The following is a 5,980-nucleotide window of genomic DNA, read 5'->3' as shown; positions in this document are numbered from 1 at the left end:
TCTGAGTGGATTATCCATCAAGCTTTTCACCAGCCAGGAAGAGGTTGAGTTTAGTAAGTTACACTGGTATACGGTGTAGCCAAATCCTTACTCTCCTTTCTTTTGGATTTTATAATGCTGAGACTCTACTGGATTTCTGCAAGACCCTGAGGGACAACAGTCGTGAGATCTCCCTCCTGACCAAGTGGACCTGTGTACTTTCCAACTTTCCCTTAGTCTTAAATACAACCAAAGGGGAGAGCGGTTCTGGTTAGGACATAGTACAGTTAGCTGGGTAAATTGATGTAGAGATCAGTGTAGAAACCTGTTGGACCTTGGTGGGAGGAATTTAGTTTTACCCCAGTTAGATCATCCCAATCCCTTCACTTACCTGTCCCAGTTTATAATAAAACCCTGTTTGACATCTTTTTGTTACCTTGTCAGTCTCTCCCTGAATCCTTTCCCAGATCTAAAGGATTTTGAATTACTGGCCCAAAGGACTATTATATCAAGAATCTAGAAATCATCTAACCCTTCTTAACCACTATACCACCAACCTAATAATTTTTATTTAGTTACATATTTCACTATATATGGCTTTAATTTCTTCATCTAAAAATTATCCATTTGTATCTTCTGCCCATTTATGAATTGGAGGATGACTTTTATTCCTATAAATTTGATAAAATTCTCTTTATATATATATATATATATGTATATATNAACCTGTTGGACCTTGGTGGGAGGAATTTAGTTTTACCCCAGTTAGATCATCCCAATCCCTTCACTTACCTGTCCCAGTTTATAATAAAACCCTGTTTGACATCTTTTTGTTACCTTGTCAGTCTCTCCCTGAATCCTTTCCCAGATCTAAAGGATTTTGAATTACTGGCCCAAAGGACTATTATATCAAGAATCTAGAAATCATCTAACCCTTCTTAACCACTATACCACCAACCTAATAATTTTTATTTAGTTACATATTTCACTATATATGGCTTTAATTTCTTCATCTAAAAATTATCCATTTGTATCTTCTGCCCATTTATGAATTGGAGGATGACTTTTATTCCTATAAATTTGATAAAATTCTCTTTATATATATATATATATATATATATATATATATATATATATATATATTTAGCTGAGACGTTCATTTTAAGGGCTATCTATAAAAATTCCATCCACCTCCAATTTTTTGCTTTCCTTCTAATCTTGGCAATATTTGTTTTATTTGTATAAAAAGTTTTCAATTTTATGCAAATTAAATATCAGGGGAACCTCCAACCCAGTCCAAACCTGAAAGATTCTCCACAGTGGGTGAACATAGGGGTCACAGAGTCATGTGTCTTGGTCTCCCAGAGAGTCATGGAGGCCAGGGGAGGCCAGGGGATATGATGTATAGGGCCAAATGAAGGATCTTGAAGGATCTTGTGTAGAAGGGATTTGGAGAAAGCTTGAAAAGCCAGCAAATGAAGCTCATAGCTGCTCTCTTTCTAAAGAATGGTGTGGAGAGATCTGATCCTGACCTTACTTTAAGTTAGAAAAGTACTCAAAATTATTCCTGTTACATCTCACAATGATGTCCATCTCTTATGGATTCCTTTCCTGTCCATAAATCCAGTAGGTGATATGTTCTCTATTCTTCTAATCTACTTATGATAAATATCTCCTTCAATACTTTGATCAGAGACATGATCTTTTAAGAATTCATTGAAGTCAAGGGCAACTAGATGGCTCAGTGAATAGAAAATCAGGCTTAGAGTTGGGAAGACCTGGGTTCAAATCTGGCCTCAGATACTTCCTAACTTTGTGACCCTGGGCAAATCACTTAACTCCAATTGCCAAGCCCTTGCCACTCAGTATAAATTCTAAAAAGGTAAAGATTCCTTTAAAAATGAATTCACTGGGAGACTTCCAGTTAAGATGGCGGGAGAGTAAGGAGCAGCCGCTCAATCTCTCCTAACCAAAGCATACAGGACTCCTCAAAGGGACATAAAAACGAATCCAGATGAACGAAGGAACCCCACAATGGGGCGCAGCATTGAAGGTACACGGAACCGGGGCATTTCCACACTGTGAAGGGGTGAAACAGCTCTCACTAAAACACGAGAGGAAGAAGCCCCTCCACCACTCCCCACACCATGCACAGCACCAAGGCCAACACACAAGAGTGAAAGTGGGATTGGGGCAACCAGGGAGTCACTGGCAGCTCCAGGGCTTGTATCTGAGAGCTGCAGGATGTAGGACCCAAAGGGGCTAAAGAACGTGCACGGACTTTCCCAAGCGTCTGCGTGGGTAAAGACATTGCCCTGGGCGTGGACAAAGATCTCTAGTGCACAGACTTTCCCAAGAGTCTGCACGAGTGAAGACATTGCCCTAGGCGAAGACAAAGATCTCAAGCGCAGGCTTGGACCTCGAGTGGGGACCCGGTGCAGACGGGAGCGTGGCTGTGGAAGCAGCCCCTGAGACTGCTGAAGGAGCCTCGGGCAGAGGGGCAGACCAGGGACAACCAGGAGGTTTGACCCCGAGGACAAGGAGACCAAAGCCCTCTGAAGCTTAGAAAGTGCAGGCAGACCCTGAGTGTGAAGACAAAGCTGAAAATGGGCGGACCTAGCAATGGCAAGCTGAGAACCCCAGAAGAAAAAGATTATCAAGAAAAACTCTGGAACTCTCCACAACTTTTACACAGAGAAAATCCAGACAACAGTGGAGGACAAACAAGTATCCAAACCTTCCCAAAACAATGAAAACTGGTCACAAGCTATTGAAGAGTTCAAAAATGAGATGTTGAGGAAGATGGAAGAAATCTGGCAAGAAAATAACAGTTTAAAAGGCAGAATTTCACAATTGGAAAGTGAGGCAAGTCAACTGAAGACCAGAAATGACCAGATTGAAAAGGAAAACCAGTCCCTAAAGGCTAGAATTGAGCAATTAGAAGCCAATGATCTCTCAAGACAACAAGAACAAATAAAACAAAGTCAAAAGATAAAATAGAAGGAAACATGAAATATCTCAATGAGAAAGTGACAGACAAAGAAAAGCAGTCGAGAAGAGACAATTTTAGCATCATTGGTCTTCCAGAAAAAGCAGAAATTAATAGAAACCTCGACTCCATACTTACAGAAATAATCCAGCAAAATTGCCCTGAAGTCCTACAACAAGAGGGCAATATAGACATTGAAAGGATTCATAGAACACCTGCGACATTTGATCCAGAAAAGAAAACACCCAGAAATATAATTGCCAATTTCAAGGGCTTTCAAGTAAAAGAAAAAAATATTACAAGAAGCCAGAAAGAGACAATTCAAATATCAAGGAGCACCAATCAGGATCACACAGGATCTGGCAGCCTCCACACTAAAAGACCACAAGGCTTGGAATACAATATTCAGAAAGGCAAGAGAGAAGGGTCTTCAGCCACGGATCAACTACCCATCGAAACTGACTATATACTTCCAGGGGAAAGTATGGGCATTCAACAAAATTGAAGATTTCCAAGTTTTTGCACAAAAGAGACCAGGACTAAATGGAAAGTTTGATACCCAACCACAAAAATCAAGAGAAACATGAAAAGGTAAATAAGAAACAGAGGGAAAAGAAAGAAAACTCATAATTTTTTAAATCTGACTCTTTAAGGGCTTAAATAAGATCTAATTATCTATATTACTATGTGGAGAAATACTATATATAATTCTCTGTAGTGAACTCTATTCACTATTATAATATTCACTATTATAGCAACCAGAAGAATAATTCATAGGGAGAGGACAGGATACTAAATGGTCTAAGATGACATAGGGGGTAGGAAAGGGGGGAGGGAATAGTAGGGGACACCAAGAGAAATCTGAGTAAATAAGAAAAATAGGACATTACATTACACACAAAGAGGGCATGGGAAGGGAAGGAGATAAATACTATTATAAGAAGGAGAAGAAGAGAGCATTAAGAGGGAATAATCAAACCTTACTCTCAGTGTAATTAACCCGGAGAGGGAAGAGTAGCTTTATTATCCATTGGGATAAAAAACTCTATCTAACCCTACTGAGAAAGTCAGAAGGGACAAACCAAAGGGAGCAGGGGAGTGGGGAGGTCAAAAAAGGGAGGGAAGAAGAAGGGGGAGGGAATTTATTAGGCCTTCAAAAACAAAAAGAGGGGAATAACAAGGGAGGGGGCAGAAAGAGAAGTCAATCAAGGGAGGGGATAAGGGATACCAGCTCAAAGCAAACCACTGGTTTCAAAGGAAATAGTGTAAGAAGAAGGGGTGGGTCTAGGGGAGGAAACAAAAATGTCAGTGAATGCAAAACTGATAATTATAACTCTGAAATTGAATAGGATGAACTTGCTCATAAAACGGAAGCAAATAGCAGAGTGGATCAGAAACCAAAATCCTACCATATTTTGTCGACAAGAAACACATATGAGGCGGGTAGACATACCCAAGTTTAAGGTTAAAGGCTTGAGCAAAATCTTTTGGGCATCGAATGAGAAAAAGAAGGCAGGAAAGGCTATTATGATTTCTGACAAAGCCAAAGTAAAAATAGATATGATTATAAAAGACAGGGAAGGACATTATATCCTGGTTAAAGGCAGTATAAACAATAAGGAAATAACACTGCTCAATATATATGCACCAAGTGGTAGAGCATCCAAATTCATAAAGGAGAAACTGGCAGAGCTCAAGAAGGAAATAGTAAAACCATAATAGTGGGAGATCTAAATATTCCTCTTTCAGATCTAGATAAATCAAACTAAAAAATAAATAAGAAAGAGGTAAGAGAGATGAATGAAGTCCTAGAAAAATTAGATTTAATTGATATGTGGAGAAAAATAAATAGGGACAAAAAGGAATACACCTTCTTTTCAGCTGCACATGGTACATTCACAAAGATTGTTCACATAATAGGGCATAGCATCAATGCAAACAAATGCAAAAGAGCAGATATAATAAATGTAACCTTCTCAGATCATAATGCAATAAAAATAACAATTAGTAAGAGTACCTGGACAGGAAAATCAAAAACCAATTGGAAATTAAACAATATGATTCTCCAAAACCAATTTGTCAAAGAATAAATCATAGAAACAATCAACAATTTCATTGAAGAGAATGACAATGATGAGACATCCTACCAAACTCTGTGGGATGCAGCCAAGGCTGTACTCAGGGGGAAATTTATATCCTTGAGTGCATATATTAACAAATTAGGGAACGCAGAGATTAACGAATTGGGCGTGCAACTCAAAAAATTAGAAAGCGAGCAAATTAAAACCCCCCAGATGAAAACTAAATTAGAAATACTAAAAATTAAGGGAGAAATTAATAAAATCAAAAGAACTATTGAATTAATAAATAAGATTAGAAGCTGGTATTTTGAAAAAACAGATAAAATAGACAAAGTACTGGTCAATCTAATAAGAAAAAGGAAAGAAGAAAACCAAACTGACAGTATTAAAGATGAAAAGGGAGACGTCACCTCTAATGAAGGGGAAATTAAGGCAATCATTAAAAACTATTTCACCCAATTATATGGCAACAAATATAACAATTTAGGAGATATGGATGAATATTTACAAAAATATAAATTGCCTAGATTAACAGCAGAAGAAATAGAATACCAAAATAATCCCATATTAGAAATAGAAATTGAATAAGCCATCAAAGAACTCCCTAAGAAAAAATCACCAGGATATGATGGATTCACAAGTGAATTCTATCAGACATTCAAAGAGCAACTAATCCCAATACTATACAAATTATTTGATATGATAAGCAAAGAAGGAGTCCTACCAAATTCCTTTTATGACACAAATATGGTACTGATTCCAAAGCCAGATAGACCAAAAACAGAGAAAGAAAACTAGAGACCAATCTCCCTAATGAACATAGATGCAAAAATCTTAAATAGAATAATAGCAAAGAGACTCCAGCAAGTAATTAAGATGATCATCCACCATGATCAGGTGGGATTTATACCAGGAATGCAAGGATGGTTCA

Source organism: Gracilinanus agilis, chromosome 1 (assembly GCF_016433145.1).
Source record: "Gracilinanus agilis isolate LMUSP501 chromosome 1, AgileGrace, whole genome shotgun sequence".
Taxonomy (NCBI): domain Eukaryota; kingdom Metazoa; phylum Chordata; class Mammalia; order Didelphimorphia; family Didelphidae; genus Gracilinanus; species Gracilinanus agilis.
The sequence above is the reverse complement of the archived record's forward strand: the minus strand, read 5'-3'. Positions refer to the sequence as shown.